The sequence below is a fragment of the Panthera onca genome, chromosome A2 (assembly GCF_046562875.1).
Source record: "Panthera onca isolate mPanOnc1 chromosome A2, mPanOnc1 haplotype 2, whole genome shotgun sequence".
NCBI classification, from domain to species: Eukaryota; Metazoa; Chordata; class Mammalia; order Carnivora; family Felidae; genus Panthera; species Panthera onca.
The window spans coordinates 136,362,649-136,381,179 of NC_138340.1; positions in this window are offsets into that span (position 1 = coordinate 136,362,649).

An 18,531-nucleotide genomic window follows, 5' to 3' on the forward strand; every position below is an offset into this window, starting at 1 on the left:
GAATGGATTACATACACTTTTGTTGCTATTTGGTACATGTCAAATCTGTATACCTCTCAACTAACACCAGGATCTATGCCTCTATGACAGTAAACATCAGTCAGCTGACTTGGTGAGTTTTTCCTACAGCTCAGATTCTATGACTTATTATTTCTAGTTTATATTTATTACCTTTGAAGGTAGAAGTAATTTATTAATCTTATGTTTTGGCATGAGAAAACTTTAAAAAATTGTTTTTCTTCCATTAAGATTTATAGGAAGGTCAATCTCATAAATAAAAGGTAATAAATGAAGCAATGGTGTATATAATCCTAACACTCTTATCTTACCTGAAATAGAATGTATATTCAATCCAAAATATTTTGAGAGTCTAAGGTACCTGGGAAATTCTATTTTTGCCTTTCAATTACTACTGTAAAACTATTCCTTAATATATGTTCTTGATTCATGTGTTTGGATTTATCTACGTAGAGAAAAATAAGATCTAACTAAAAGCACTAGTAGCAATGTATAAATATTTTTGTGTTGACATCTGGACTTATATTGGCCTTAAATTTGTTTATCTGGCTAGGAGTTGTGCTGTGTCTAATGTTTGTTGTATCTGTGTTGCCATAAGTCTTCAAATTCTTCCAATATCCTTGCTTTTTAAAACTCTCCCTGTTGGTTTAGGGTTTCCCTGAGTATTTCTCCTCAGAGAGATTCTGGGTACTATAGATCTTTCAGCTATAAGCTCTGTTGGCATGTGGTAAAGTGCGAGGAAGTGCAAGCTTTCTATAATCTCGTATTAAATCTCAGTCTTTTAGTGGGCCTCTGTCCCTGGGCTGTGAAGTTTATAAGTGTTTCTTAGCTTTTTTTTCCCTACTTAGGTGGGGCAAGAAGCCTCAGGTGGCAGGAGGGTGATAAGACTGTTGGGATAAGGCTTTACAAGTCTGTTGGGATAGAGCTTTATAAGTCTTTTCCTCTTAAAAGTAAACTTTTGTTCTGGAGGATGTTCCTGTATTAGTATTTTAAACTTCGCCTCCCCCTAACAGTGTCATGGGTGGATCTTTCTTGGCTCTTCACTATGAGAAACTGGTGTAGTTCTTGGATGTAAAGCCCACCACAAAATGCCCTCCCCTCTGCCAGACTGAAGCCCCCAAGAGTTTCCACTTTCCCCTTAGTCTGTACTCAGCCTCCAGCAAGTAATTAAAGTTACCTTGTAACTGTTCCCACCAGTTCATGTGTTCAGTGGCTTCTGTTCCAGGTAAGGAGATCTAGACTGTGATTCTGGATTTACTTGTCTGCCCAGATTTTGGAGTGGTAGTTTGCCTTGGGACTTCAGTCCTCTGATGCATCCAAAAAAGTCACTGGATTTCTGTTTCTTCAGCTTTATTTGTTGTGAGGATGGGAGGAAGAACTTCCAAGGTCTTCACTTGCTGGCACTAAACCAGGAGCTCCAAAAAATGTTTTTGAAACACACTGAAAATAGTGGGTTTTTAAAATTCTTTTTTGTTAATGTTTGTTTGTTTGTTTGTTTATTTATTTGAGAGAGAAGAGAGACAGAGCATGAGCGGGCAAGGGGCAGAGAGAGAGGGAGACACAGAATCTGAAACAGGCTCCAGGTTCTGAGCTGTCACCACAGAGCAGGATATGGGGCTCAAACTCACGGACCATGAGATCCCATGACCTGAGCTGAAGTTGGCTGCTTAACTGATTGAGCCACCCAGGCACCCTGAAAATACTGTTTTAAGCCTGTAAGTCTATGAATAATATTTTGTTATTGTAACAATCAGCCACAGAGGAGCAGTGAGATGCTCAACATACTGCCTTACAATGAATTCTTCTGATGTCTGCTTCTAACTACATTTTTATAAATGCTGCCTTCAGATAAGCAAGGAAGGAATTATAACTGTGGTTCTAAAGCAGATTAATACACCACGGTTTTTGCCATGCTTTTCAAACACTTTGAAACCCATTTTAGTCTGTTACTTAATTTGCATATGAAGCTAACAAAAGGCTACAATAACAGTAACGGGAACGATGACGTTGCTCATCTTTAATATAGTGTTTTCTTTCCAACGTACACTTAAAGATTTGAAGAGCATTTTAATGTATGCTTTGTATTCCTATGTAGGTTTTTTATTTCTATGGCCCTTGCTTTGGGAGGTAATTTGTGTCCAGAATTCTCAATGTTTCCTATTCAAAATGAATCAGAAGTGAACACTGTAATCTGGAGATGTTGAAATCAAAGGGAATATTTGCCATGGTCCATGAAGACATACTATTTCTCCTATAACCCAGAGGTTCAAAATAAGACAGTGGACATTCTCACCTATGAAACGTAAATAGAATAGAGCCAAGAAGAGACTAATAGACAATACAGAAATAGGGGATTGGAAGAAGAGACTCTCACTTGCACTAGGAGATGTTTCCTTTGGACAAACTCAGTGAAAGATGTTTATCTCCACCTCCCTAGTTAGAAAAATGGATTATAAGTGATAAGAAATGTACGTTACACACTGTTTGTGGTATGTATATATTTACGTACATATACATACATATATAACTAATTTGTATTTGTACATATATGTAATATTTTTTAGCTGATGTTACCTTACCTCTATCACAGACTGAGTCAATCATTAGCAATTCAATCATTTATCAATTCTGGAATGAGAAAAAATATGAAGTGTAGCAACTAAGGACAGTAGAAATCAAGATAATACTGCACCAAGTAATTAGATTAGAAAAGCAATATGCTTTACAAAAAATATCCTCAAAATTGAACATGCATAAAAATAAAATGAAAAAATTGCTAAAAACACAGTCTGCAGACTAACTTGCATATACTCTATTTCAGAACAGTTAAGTTAAAGCTCCAGAATCAGAATTTTTAACAAGCACTTCATAGGCGTGTCATGCTATGCATTCTACCTTGTGTGCACAATCAGATTTATTCCTATTTTGGGTAAACACATGTGTCATTAACAATTATTACCGTAATTTATATGATGATAATAAAATGTTTATAACATTATTAGTGCCTGTTACGTTCTCAGCACAGCATCCTTGAAAAGCTCTGTGATAACTCTTCTCTGTAGGTCAGAAATCACAGTAGGAACTGCTGTCACTGGATCTGGAAACCTAAATGCGATGGGGATAATTGGCTCCCAGGGTGCCACAGGCCAAGGGGTTGCACTCAGTTGACAAAAGCAAGGTGGGCATGGCTATTATAATGAACAGCAGAGTCAACGCAGCAATCAGAACATTCTGACTCTCAGAGACCTGTGGTGTTGGTTAGTTAATTATAGTCTCTAGAAATGAAATAGATGCAAAGTTCACTAAATTTTTACTTGATTCGTGTAAGTGGAAGAATTCTAGATCAAGTGAACAAAAGTCTAACTTGAATCATAAAAGAGTTACAATTCTCAGTCAATTCCCAGAGTTAGCTGGTTTACAGGCCTAAATCTCAAAGGTATGTAATATGCACTATTTAATTTAATATTCTTATATCCCTATGGGGTGAATGTTATTGTTATTTAATTTACATTTAAGGAATGATTGCTCATATTAATTCAGGGATTTTTTTCTATAGGCAAATAGTCATAACACAGCTGCATAAGGATTTAAACTCAGGTCTCTAGGATTTTAAAATCTCATTTGTCTACTGTTCCAAATTATGATATGCTGCTCCTAGCCATTGAAACTAAATGTTTCTTCCAAAAATAAGAGAACATGTTAATGTAATCCATTCAATCAATAAAAAATTGCAGTGAAGAGTCTTATCTTACTATGAATCACTGTGCAGGATAGATTATAGGACCCCCAAACCCAGTATTTTCTCTTTGCCCCTTCCTGATTACTCTATAACAAAAATAAGACTGGCTCCAAGGAAAATTTAGGAAAAATATTTTAAAAATCAATTGAAATAAATATCAATCCAGTTTTTTAATGAAATACATTTGATATAAAATATAATCACTGCATATTGTCCAATCTCTTGGCTATAATAGGGATTCATTTAATCTCACTAATTCAAAGAAATTCTTTAATTCATTTCTCAGCTCCTATGTCAGAAGAAAATAAAAAAGCATGCTGAGTCAATCTCACCAAATGATTCACTGAAAGAAGGTACAAAAGGAATCCATAATAAGTTACTGCCTTCCCTTTTTATACCCCTGCTTTAAACTGAGGCATGTTCTTTCAAGGAGAGACTTAAGGCTTCTCTTTGTAGTTCTCTTCCTGTGTCTTCCTGGATTATAATTGCTAATATTAGGGCTGCTGAAGTTGGCACTAACAAGTGTTTGAAGAGAAGTAAGCTGTTATTGTTCTCAGTCATCTCTAGATAATAATGGGATCATATGTACTCATTAACCAAGGTTAGAATTATACTGAAAAATCTCCAAGAGTAAGGATTTATGACTTTCTTTACATGGTAAGATTAAGTAATTTACAAAGGAGTAATTTTAAAAGCTAATTGAGAAAATCATCCTGTAGTTTTAGGTTGTCCTTTTAAATTTGACATGAATAATTTGAGATTCTGGAAAGAAAAATCACCCAATTCTTGGACTCAAATAACAATTTAGTCACTTTAATATTCTCATTAATTCCATTCATCTAATCATAAGCATCTGGTTTATGATGGGATGCTCACATTTCCATCAAGTAAGAACTAAGTTTGTTCTCCATACTTCCTTTCTACTGAGGATTTATTTTCATCTCACTTAATCAACCCTCTCTGTCTTGATGCATGGTAATTCTCTGATCCTACCTATGTTTCGATAAAGTCCATCTCTTGGTCATTCCAAAAATAGCTATTTAAAATCTAGGCTGAGATACACTGGACTTTCCAAAATCAGTAATGCTCCTAAAATGTAATTAGGGAAACATAACTCTAAGGCCTCAAAGATAAATAGTTATGGTTATACTTTGCCTTCTATACTGGGCTTTCTAGGGTGACTTTCCCAACAAATAACTTACTGGAGATGAGAGAGGAATTATAATTTTTAGATATCTTGCTTAAAGGCAGAGGAAAATTTTCTGGCATAATTTATATTTTCCAATTTAACTCGTATCTGTGGCTAATGGATTATAGATTGCAATTTATGCTTTCTAATAAATATGCAGATAACACATGAAATATCTTTTGATCTGAACCTCTCAGTTGATCTAAAAATATTGAGATAATAGAATGGCAAGCTTTGTAATGATGTAGCTAACATTTTTCCAGATGGAGGATGTGTAGATTGGAATGGCAAATGTTTGGTGGGCAACCCCCCATGGAGAAAAACACTTTGTCAAATGTACCAGTGAACTCTACTAAAAATTGCTAAATGACAGGTGAAAATGGACTTTTACCTACATTTTATTCTAGAGATAGGTAATCAAACATTGACTGGAATGAAGTAAGGTTTAGCCAAAATACACTTTGGGCAAACCACGTGAGACACTCAGGGAGTCCATGCACTGCTTGCTCAAGATTAAACCCAATCAAGGTGCCAAGCATTATTTTAAATACTTAGGATTAATCAATAAACAAAACAAAGATCCCCACTCTGCTCTTGTGGAGCTTATATTCTAGAGGCTAGAAACAGATAATAAGCACAAGAAATATGCAAACCATAGCATATCCTAAGAGATGACAAGAGCTACAGGAAAAAGTAGTAGAACAGTAGAGGGGGAATAGTGAGTGTAATCAAAAGTGTAAGGTGACTACAGTGTTAAGTTTGGTGATCTGGTGAGATTGGAACAAGACTTGAAGAAGGGAAGAGTGAGACAAGAGCTTTCTGGGTAAACGCAACAGCAAAGTAAAGGCCCTGTGGCCAGATGGCACCTGGTATATCCCAGCAACATCAAGTAGCCAATGTGTCTGGAATGGAGTGATCTGGTTTTAGAAAGAAGAAACAGATGCAAGTCTGAGATCTATAGGCAAGTTTTTTTTTTATGTTTATTTATTTTTGAGAAAGAGAGAGAGAGAGCAAACAAGTGGGGGAGGGACAGAAACAGAGGGAGACACAGAATCCAAAGCAGGCTCCAGGCTCTGAGCTGTCAGCACAGAGCCCCATGTGGGGCTTGAAGTCACGAACTGCGAGATCATGACCTGAGCTGAAGTCTGATGCTTAATCGACTGAACCACTCAGGAACCCCAAATTTTTGTCTTTATCAGCAAATCCTGTAAACATCTGTCCAGAACTTCTCTTTAGAATATAAGGTCGCTAAGCATAATTGTCTTTGGTTAGGAGGCCTCAGCCAAATGTCTGAGATATAAAACTCCTCAGTTAGCACTTTAAAAAATTTTTTTTTAAAGTTTATTTATTTTTAGAGAGAGAGATCTGGGGAGGGACAGAGACAGAGAACCCCAAATAGGTTCCACCCTGTCGGTGTAGAGCCTGATGCGGAGCCCCATCTCACCAACAGTGAGATCATGACCTGAGCCAAAATCAAGAGTAATGCTCAACTCACTGAGCACCCAAGCACCCCCTCATTTAACAGCTTTATACGGGGACTTTACCTCCTCACCCTAACAACATATGTATTCCAAATTTATCTGAGAAAATATGTTTCATTTTTATTTTAAAAGAAACAATAGAGGCGCCTGGGTGGCTCAGTCAGTTAAGCAGCTGATTTCAGCTCAGATCACGATCTCATGGTTCATGGATTTGAGCTCCGTGTTGGGATCTGTGCTGACAGCTCAGAGCCTGGAGCCTGCTTCAGATCTTGTGTCTCCCTGTCTCTTGGCCCTTCCCCCGCTCTCTCTCTCAAAAATGAATAAACCATTAAAAAAATTAAAGGAAACAATAATATTACCAATTTATATAAGTGGATTTTCAGGAGAAAAAACATTTAGAAGATTATTTTCTATTTGTAATACTAAGAGTAAAAATCAGGAGGCTACTCACTAAATATCAGTGACAGTTCTTGAGTTGGTATGCAGTTCATGTAAGTGCTCTTCAGGTAGAAAAAGTGATGTATAGAAAATCTTTAATGCCAATATTACTAAGAATCTCAAAGAAGAATAATGTAAGAATTAGCACTCTTACAATAATATTTCTAATCTAAACACTCAAGCAAATCATGGTGATATTTTCACTCATGTGTGGGAAAAGACTTGAGAAATATTTATGTTATAATAACTAAATTGTAGAATGTAGCAATTAAAAATAGAATAATTTAACTCATAATAGCCAGATGCATGCAGTTCGAGGCATATTATTGCTTATAGGTGAAAATGATAACATGAAACATGAATATCAGTATATAACTATCAATATAACTGAATGAAAAGCTGATCTCAAAATGAAATTAGCAATAAGATGTAAGGTTCAAACCGTTATCAAAATAATCATGTATTTAAAATGAGGAAAGTCTTAAATATCAAACTTAAGCCTTTCTGTTCTCTTCTGATTTAATTATTTGGGGGAATAATAATATTTATTGGAATTTTGAGGCCCCCATAATATAGTGTTTGGTATGATCACAACATTAAAAAATCAATGTGTAAGTGAAATTTTCCACTAAATGATTATTAAGAAATAAATGTGTAAAAAGTACCTTATGCATACAAAAGAGGGGACTTGACTAAATCAGAACTCAAACTCTTTTTTTTCCTAATGTTTATTTATTTTTGGGAGACAGAGCACAAGTGGGGGAGGGGCAGAGAGAGAGGGAGACACAGAATTGGAAGCAAGCTCCAGGCTCTGAGCTGTCTGCACAGAGCCCGACGCGGGGCTCAAACTCACAAACCATGACGTCATGACCTGAGCTGAGGTCGGATGCTTAACCATCTCAGCCACCCAGGTGCCCCAGAACTCAAACTCTTAATACAGCCATTAATTTTGTGATTATAATTAACAAGTGAATAGGTCTTTATGACTTATGTTCCAAATAAAATACAGTGTATAATTCAATTTAAATGGAATATGTATATAGCTTTGGTTATGTTCAAAGATGTGTGAAAGGACAATTCATGGCTGCTTTTGTACTAGAATGGCAGAATTGAGTACTTCTACTTGTGATGGGAAAAAGCCAAAAATATTTACTATCTGGTCCTTATGATAAAAGATTACTGCCTCCTGTCTAGCTTATTTGAATGAAATTAAGTAGAGCTACAAGTACATTAGAACTTCTTCCAATTCAACTAAGTTACATTTACTGAACTATTCTAAACAAGCCCTGTTTCAATAACGAAAAAAATCAGAGAGAAAAAGTCTACTCTAGTCTTTCCTAAGTTATCTTCATCAGTCTTTCAAACTAGTTATATACTCTTTAATTCCAGACACTTAACACAGTGATTGTTTGCTTGGGAGGCTGCGGAAAAGCAGGGGATGTTGGTGTCAATTGCTTATAAACCTCCTTTAGTTAATCTCCCAGATCTGGACCCATTCCTTACGTGATGAGCAACAAAGCAAGATCTTAGTCGATTCAGGCGCCCAAACTGCAACCCAGGTTCTAACACAGTGCCAAAGAAAGAGAAAGACCAACACCATTAAGCTACCCAGGCATCCCTTAGATACAGGATCTCTTTCATTCACTTATTAGTCTGAACATATTGCTAATGCTTTCTATTTTCCTGGTTGCAAGTATCTCTCCTACATATATCTTAATCCATTTGGGTCACACAGGGCATATTTTCATCCTCCCTGTTCCATGACAAATTTGAGAAATGACTGAGGTGTCTATCTTAGTTCCATGAGCCCAGACACTCCTACACAGCCTTCTCAGCTCTATTTCGTCCACACAATGTGAAACATGGGCTAATACTATAAGGCTCCACTGAAACGGCAAAGCACAGAATGCTCTTACACTTAGATTCTCCCCAACGACTTGAGTGGTTTCTGCCATTTCCCTTCATATCTGGAACCCATCTCTGAGGGTAGAGCAGATCCTCACATCAGGGATAAGTTCCAGAATTTAATACTGTGTTTCCCTTCTATTTATCTCTTTCTTAACTAGTCCAGGGAAATGTTGCTTTGTCTAGGATAGGAAAACCAATTACGGCTGTTAAATTATAAAATGACAGATGATTTTCAAAATCCATTTTATCTTTCCTTTATTATAAAATCCACTGAATTTTAATAGGGTCACCTGACATCCAAAAAAAGAAAAAAGAGAAAAAAACTATATTTCTCAGCCTCCTCTGAAGTGTGGCTATGTTACTATGTTATGGCCACAGACATATGAATAGATACGATATGAGTAACTTTCAGGTTGTGCCATTAAGAGGAATGGTTTGCCCCGATGCAGTATAATTTTCAGAAAGATAAAATCATAACACTCAGCAAACAGAAAATTAATATGTACCAAAGATTTTATTTAACATATTAATTAATGAGGGAACAAGCAAGATGTTGTGATAGGTTCAAAGGCTATTCGAAAATCAGATTTCATGGCAATTTAATAAAAAATATTTTAAAAATGAGTAATATTGATCTGTGTTTCGTGTTTTCACCTTCATCAAACACCTATAACTAAGAGAAGAAATCACGCCACAGGTTACACACCTTGAAAGCACAGAAGGAAGGGATTACGGTTTTCCAAGGAACTTCTTACTGCCTATAGCTTGCAATCTAGCTGGAGGGATAAAATTATAATTTGAAGCTTCTCAGAGATGGAAACAATGAGTGATTCTGTATCCCTAAATTAGTATCAGATTAATATCAGCAGTGACATCAGAAGCTCTGAAAGAGTCAAGATTCTGACTACAAGCTTTCTTATTCTACTCTTTTTACTTGTTCTCTGACAGACAATGGTAGTAAAACCACCAACACAGACTGTAGTACATGTATTGTTTTTACTTCCAAGGCTACAGTTTTCCAAACAATGTCCTTTTTAAGTTGGAGAAACAACCCATCTATAAATAAATGACAAGACTTGTGGCAATTAAGTACCATTATGAGATGTTATCTTTACTTGATTTCTTGATAAGAGATCTATTAATTGAACTTTATTTATTACTTATTAATTTTCTTATTGGACATCTGCTAATAGAATTTTTGTGAAAAATTCTAAAGTCAAAAAAAGTCACAAAACTGTGACTATAACTCTGAAGGAAAACATTTATAATTCTAAAATTGTGCCAGCAAGAGTTGTGTAATCACCAGGAAGGACATATTATCTAATGTCTCTTCATAGGTGGCCATGAGGGATAGAGAACAAAGAGGTCCTTTCAGAAACTCAAATCACAACTGCCAGATGTTCCAGTGAAGGACCCTGCTATAATATTGGGGAGGATTTATCATGACAATTGCCTAACAATGTTCTCCATTCTTTTTTTTTTCTGAATGGGAATTTTTAAATTGCTCTCTTTTTGTTTGTGATACACTATTTGGGATAGAAAAAGACAGATAACATGACTATTAATTGTTGGTCATTAGTCATATATAGACCTCCTGAAGAGGAATGCCCATAACCCAGAGGATTTAGACTTTGAGATGAATGCAATATCATGATCAGCCAGTTGGTTGCCTGTCTTGTGAGGATGTTGTGTGTACTCTCTATGTGTATATTCTCAATATACCAAAGGGGTACATTGTGTTAGAGACTGCCAATTTATCCGCAAAGATATTACTCTCTTCTTCCTTTAGGAATAGAATCTTCAAATTTTAACTGGCTACATAGGAAATGCCATCTGTCTCTGCATACCACCTCCCCAGCAAAGCTACAGTTTCTATTCTACCTTGCAGCTGGGTATGGGCATATGTTCTGGTCAGTGAAATGTGAGCAGATGGGGGATGGGCAACTTCTTTCAAGTCATGGTCATGTCCTACATTCCCTTTATTTTCCATTTCCTAATGGGGTAATGTGGACCCGGATTATAGGAACTGGAGATACAAGCTGTGTTTTGAGGTTGGAAGAAAAGAGAGAGAGAGAGAGAAACAGAGAGAGAGAGGGAGAGAGAGAACCAGACAGACAGAGAGACCAAGCCTCTACACTAGACTACACCACAAACTTAGACTCTTCTGTTAGAGTGGAATATATTTTTACCTAGTTTAAGCCACTGTGTTTGGAGGTGTCTTTCTTATACTCCCAAACTGCCTAAATAATAATTCTTTCAAATAAAGTATATATTCCCCAGTCCTTCAGTGTCTTACCCTTTTATATTAAAAAGTTTGGGTTTCTGAAAAATCAAAAAAACTGATACACTAGAAGAAAAATCCTTTAGTTTTGATGTCTTCCTCAGAAAGAAGGGCTGCTGATTCTTTGAGGAGAGGGCAAAGACTGTTAGGAAACTATAAATATACATGTGTGCATGTTTACATCAAGGAATATCTCAAAGTATTATTCTGTTACAGAGAAAATTCTTTTCTTACTATTTATTTCAATTCTGAGAGCAATGCACATTACTGTTTAATCCTTCTTAAGAATACATCACAAATGAATATTATTCTTAATGCTTTACTTACATTAAGAATTTCCAACCACCCCTGAATTTTATTATGTTTCTCTATCATTTCAAACTCTTGTTCTTTGCAAAATTGTTTCAGACTTTTAAAAACGCCATTAAACATTCAAACCTCTTCTTTTATGTGAACCTCATGGAGAAAAATTAAAGATATTAGATACAACTCTATCAAATTTTCACTGGCACATCTGTAACCCAACCATCTTTTTCACATCTATAACACTGACCATTCATTTCAGATTGGTTTCATTGGTGGAGGTATGCCTCCCCCTAGCTGAAGTAAAGTCATCACCTCTCCTTTAAATTCTCCCACTTTTTCTTGAACATTATATATTAGTTATCCTGTCTTTCTTTTTCTATAGTAATGTATCTTTAACTGGGTTAATTCCATAATTATGCAAAATAACGAAAAAAATTCCTCCCCTTTAGACATGATGGGTATGTCTATTACCTTGATTGTGATGATGGTTTCACAGGTGTATGCATATGTCCAAACTCATCAAATTGTATACATTAAATATGTGCAGGTTTTGTATTTAAATTATACCTCAATAAAGTCTTTTTCTTTAAATCTCCCTTAACTCCACATCTCCCTTCACCAATGGACTTACCTCATCTACAGTCAAACTTCTAAAAAAAATTTTAAGCCACAGATAGATTTGTTCACTTGGCACACTCATTATACCAATACAACTGAAAACGGTGGTTCCATGTTGTTAAATATGATGAGTATTTTTTGTCATCATTGTTCTTCTTTATTCCTAAAACACTGTCATTGTCTTGTGGGATGGCACTTTCTCTTGCTATTTTTTTTTTTTTTTTTTCACTCTCTGGTTGGTCATTCTTAGTGAAGGCAGATCCTGTCCAGAGCAAAATGGAGCCATGGAAAGGCCAAAAAGGGCACATATGGGATTCCACAACAGTACTGCCTTATGAGCTCCTACTGGGGACCCTGTTCTGAGTTCCATGCTTTATTAAAATGCATCTATTAAGGTATGAAAATTGAGCAACGTATTTTTTTAAGTGTGTTTGAAGTATCAGTCATATACCTCCCCAAACATAATGGGTGTGAAGTTCAAAGTCTTAATTATTGGAATCCTGGGAAGATGGCGGCGTAGGAGGACGCTGGGCTCACCGCGCATCCTGCTGATCACTTAGATTCCACCTACACCTGCCTAAATAACCCCGAAAACTGCCAGAAGACCAGCAGAACAGAGTCTCCGGAGCCCAGACGAGAGGCTCATGGAAAAGGGTAGGAAAAGCGGAGAGGCAGTGTGTGCTCCATGGACTGGCGGGAGGGAGCTGGGGTGGAGGGGTGGCCCGCCAGCCAAGCAGAGCCCCCGAGTCTGGCTTGCAAAAGCGGAGGGGCCGGACGGAGTGTGTTCTGACAGCAAGCAGGACTTGACATCTGGAAGGTTATAAGCCAACAGCTCTGCTCAGAGAGTGGGAGGGCTGGAGGACAACAGAGGGAGACTTGTTGAGCCCCGGAAGACAGAGCTCAGTTGGCGGGGAACAAAGGTGCTCGCCAGCGCCATCTCCCTCGCCCATCCACCAGCCAAAATCCCAAAGGAAACCAGTTCCTGCCAGGGAACTTGCTTGCAGCACGCAAACGCCCAATGCTGTGCTTCTGCAGATTCATCCCTCCAGCAGGTCTGACTCCCTCCCGGTGCTGCAGGGCCCCTCCCGAAGCAGATCTCCGAAGGAAAAGCAAGCTAAGCCTGCCCCTCCCACCCCTGTGCACCTTGCCAATCCACTCCAGCTCATACGCCACATCCCCAGCACCACAAGCCTGGCAGTGTGCAAGTAGCCCAGACGGGCCACGCCACCCCACAGTGAATCCGGCCCCTAGGAGAGGGGAAGAGAAGGCACACACCAGTATGACTGTGGCCCAGTGGCGGGCTGGGGGCAGACATCAGGTCTGACTGCGGCCCCGCCCACCAATGCAAGTTATTCAAGACAGCACAGGGGAAGTGCCCCGCAGTCCTACACCACTCTAGGGACTATCCAAAATGATGAAACGGAAGAATTCCCCTCAGAAAAACGTCCAGGAAATAACAACAGCTAACGAACTGATCAAAAATGATTTAAACAATATAACAGAAAGTGAGTTTAGAATAATAGTCATAAAATTAATCACTGGGCTTGAAAACAGTATAAAGGACAGAAGAGAATCTCTTGCTACAGAGATCAAGGGACTAAGGAACAGCCAGGAGGAGCTAAAAAATGCTATCAATGAACAGCAAAATAAAATGGAGACAACTACGGCTCGGATTGAAGAGGCAGAGGAGAGAATAGGTGAACTAGAAGATAAAATTATGGAAAAGAAGAAGCTGAGAAAAAGAGAGATAAAAAAATCCAGGAGTACGAGCGGAAAATTAGAGAACTAAGTGATGCACTAAAGAGAAATAATATACGCATAATTGGTATTCCAGAGGAGGAAGAAGAGAGGGAAAGGTGCTGAAGGTGTACTTGAAGAAATAATAGCTGAGAACTTCCCGGATCTGGGGAAGGAAAAAGGCATTGAAATCCAAGAGGCACAGAGAACTCCCTTCAGACGTAACTTGAATTGATCTTCTGCACGACATATCATAGTGAAACTCGCAAAATACAAGGATAAAGAGAAAATTCTGAAAGCAGCTAGAGATAAACGTGCTCTAACATGTAAAGGGAGACCTATAAGACTTGTGACTGATCTCTCTACTGAAACTTGGCAAGCCAGAAAGGAATGGCAGGAGATCTTCAATGTGATGAACAGAAAAAAATATGCAGCCAAGAATCCTTTATCCAGCAAGTCTGTCATTTAGAATAGAAGGAGAGATAAAGGTCTTCCTAAACAAACAAAAACTGAAGGAATTCGTCACCACTAAACCAGTCCTACAAGAGATCCTAAGGGGGATCCTGTGAGACAAAGTACCAGAGTCATTGCTACAAGCATGAAACCTATGGACATCACAATGACTCTAAACCCGTATCTTTCTATACTAACACTGAATGTAAATGGACTAAATGCACCAACCAAAAGACACAGGGTATCAGAATGGATAAAAAAACAAGACCCATCTATTTGCTGTCTACAAGAGACTCATTTTAGACCTGAGGACACTTTCAGATTGAGAGTGAGGGGATGGAGAACTATTTATCATGCCACTGGAAGTCAAAAGAAAGCTGGAGTAGCCATACTTACATCAGACAAATTAGACTTTAAATTAAAGGCTGTAACAAGAGATGAAGAAGGGCATTATATAATAATTACAGGGTCTATCCATCAGGAAGAGCTAACAATTATAAATGTCTATGCGCCGAATACCGGAGCCCCAAATATATAAAACAATTAATCACAAACATAAGCAACCTTATTGATAATGTGGTAATTGCAGGGGACTTTAACACTCCACTTACAGAAATGGATAGATCATCTAGACACATGGTCAATAAAGAAACAAGGGCCCTGAATGACACATTGGATCAGATGGACTTAGATATCTTTAGAACCCTGCATCCCAAAACAACAGAATATACTTTCTTCTCGAGTGCACATGGAACATTCTCCAAGATAGATCATATACTGGGTCACAAAACAGCCCTTCATAAGTATACAAGAATTGAGATCATACCATGCATACTTTCAGACCACAATGCTATGAAGCTTGAAATCAACCACAGGAAAAAGTCTGAAAAACCTCCAAAAGGATGGAGGTTAAAGAACACCCCACTAAAGAATGAATGGGTCAACCAGGCAATTAGAGAAGAAATTAAAAAATATATGGAAACAAATGAAAATGAAAATACAACAATCCAAACTCTTTGGGATGCAGCAAAGGCAGTCCTGAGAGGAAAATACATTGCAATCCAGGCCTATCTCAAAAAACAAGAAAAATCCCAAATACAAAATCTAACAGCACACCTAAAGGAAATAGAAGCAGAACAGCAAAGGCAGCCTAAACCCAGCAGAAGAAGAGAAATCATAAAGATCAGAGCAGAAATAAACAATATAGAATCTAAAAAAACTGTAGAGCAGATCAACGAAACCAAGATTGGTTTTTTGAAAAAATAAACAAAATTGATAAACCTCTAGCCAGGCTTCTCAAAAAGAAAAGGGAGATGACCCAAATAGATAAAATCATGAATGAAAATGGAATTATTACAACCAATCCCTCAGAGATACAAGCAATTATCAGGGAATGCTATGAAAAATTATATGCCAACAAACTGGGCAACCTGGAAGAAATGGACAAATTCCTAAACACCCACACGCTTCTAGAACTCAATCAGGAGGAAATAGGAAGCTTGAACAGACCCATAACCAGCGAAGAAATTGAATCGGTCATCAAAAATCTCCCAACAAATAAGAGTCCAGGACCAGATGGCTTCCCAGGGGAGTTCTACCAGACGTTTAAAGCAGAGATAATACCTATCCTTCTCAAGCTATTCCAAAAAATAGAAAGGGAAGGAAAACTTCCAGACTCATTTTATGAAGCCAGTATTACTTTGATTCCTAAACCAGACAGAGACCCAGTAAAAAAAGAGAACTACAGGCCAATATCCCTGATGAATATGGATGCAAAAATTCTCAATAAGATACTAGCAAACCGAATTCAATAGCATATAAAAAGAATTATTCACCATGATCAAGTGGGATTCATTCCTGGGATGCAGGGCTGGTTCAACATTCGCAAATCAATCAATGTGATACACCATATTAATAAAAGAAAAGATAAGAACCATATGATCCTGTCAATCGATGCAGAAAAGGCCTCTGACAAAATACAAGATCTTTCTTAATAAAAACCCTGGAGAAAGTCGGGATACAAGGAACATACCTAAAGATCATAAAAGCCATTTATGAAAAGCCCACAGCTAACATCATCCTCAATGGGGAAAAACTGAGAGCTTTTTCCCTGAGATCAGGAACACGACAGGGATGTCCACTCTCACCACTGTTGTTGAACATAGTGTTGGAAGTTCCAGCATCAGCAATCAGACAACAAAAGGAAATCAAAGGCATCAAAATTGGCAAAGATGAAGTCAAGCTTTAACTTTTTGCAGATGACATGGTATTATACATGGAAAATCCGATAGACTCCACCAGAAGTCTGCTAGAACTGATACATGAATTTAGCAAAGTTGTAGGATACAAAATCAATGTACAGAAATCAGTTGCATTCTTATACACTAATAAGGAAGCAACAGAAAGACAAATAAAGAAACTGATCCCATTCACAATTGCACCAAGAAGCATAAAATACCTAGGAATAAATCTAACCAAAGATGTAAAAGATCTGTATGCTGAAAACTATAGAAAGCTGATGAAGGAAATTGAAGAAGATATAAAGAAATGGAAAAACATTCCATGCTCATGGATTGGAAGAATAAATATTGTCAAAATGTCAATACTACCCAAAGCTATCTACACATTCAATGCAATCCCAATCAAAATTGCACCAGCATTCTTCTCGAAACTGGAACAAGCAATCCTAAAATTCATATGGAACTACAAAAGGCCCTGAACAGCCAAAGTAATTTTGAAGAAGAAGACCAAAGCAGGAGGCATCACAATCCCAGACTTTAGCCTCTACTACAAAGCTGTAATCATTAAGACAGTATGGTATTGGCACAAAAACAGACATATAGACCAATGGAATAGAATAGACACCCCAGAACTAGACCCACAAACGTATGGCCAACTAATCTTTGACAAGCAGGAAAGAACATCCAATGGAAAAAAGACAGTCTCTTTAACAAATGGTGCTGGGAGAACTGGACAGCAATATTCAGAAGGATGAAACTAGACCACTTTCTCACACCATTCACAAAAATAAACTCAAAATGGATAAAGGACCTGAATGTGAGACAGGAAACCATCAAAACCCTAGAGGAGAAAGCAGGAAAAGACCTCTCTGACCTCAGCCGTAGCAATTTCTTACTCGACACATCCCCAAAGGCAAGGGAATTAAAAGCAAAAATGAACTACTGGGACCTTATGAAGATAAAAAGCTTCTGCACAGCAAAGGAAACAACCAACAAAACTAAAAGGCAACCAATGGAATGGGAAAAGATACTTGCAAATGACATATCTGACAAAGGGCTAGTAGCCAAAATCTATAAAGAGCTCACCAAACTCCACACTGGAAAAACAAATAATCCAGTGAAGAAATGGGCAGGAAACATGAATAGACACTTCTCTAAAGAAGACATCCAGATGGCCAACAGGTACATGACAAGATGCTCAACGTCGCTCCTCATCAGGGACATACAAATCAAAACCACACTCAGATATCACCTCACGCCAGTCAGAGTGGCCAAAATGAACAAATCAGGAGACTATAGATGCTGGCGAGGATGTGGAGAAACGGGAACCCTCTTGCACTGTTGGTGGGAATGCAAATTGGTGCAGCCGCTCTGGAAAGCAGTGTGGAGGTTCCTCAAAAAATTAAAAATAGACCTACCCTATGACCCAGCAATAGCACTGCTAGGAATTTACCCAAGGGATACAGGAGTACTGATGCATAGGGACACTTGTAACCCAATGTTTATAGCAGCACTCTCAACAATAGCCAAATTATGGAAAGAGCCTAAATGTCCATCAACTGATGAATGGATAAGGAAATTGTGGTTTATATACCCAATGGAGTACTACATGGCAATGAGAAAGAATGAAATATGGCCCTTTGTAGCAACGTGGATGGAACTGGAGAGTGTGATGCTAAGTGAAATAAGCCATACAGAGAAAGACAGATACCATATGGTTTCACTCTTATGTGGATCCTGAGAAACTTAACAGAAACCCATGGAGGAGGGGAGGGGAAAAAAAAAAGAGGTTAGAGTGGGAGAGAGCCAAAGCATAAGAGACTCTTAAAAACTAAGAACAAACTGAGGGTTGATGGGGGGTGGGAGGGAGGGGAGGGTGGGTGGTGGGTATTGAGGAGGGCACCTTTTGGGATGAGCACTGGGTGTTGTATGGAAACCAATTTGACAATAAATTTCATATATTGAAAAAAAAAAGATCAACTGACCATATATATGTGGATCTATTTCTGAGCTCTTCATTTTGTTCCATTGGTCTGTATGCTTGTTTATATGCCAGTACCATACTGTTTTAATTACCATAACTTTGTAGCATATCCTGAAATCAGGAAGTGTGATGCCTCTAG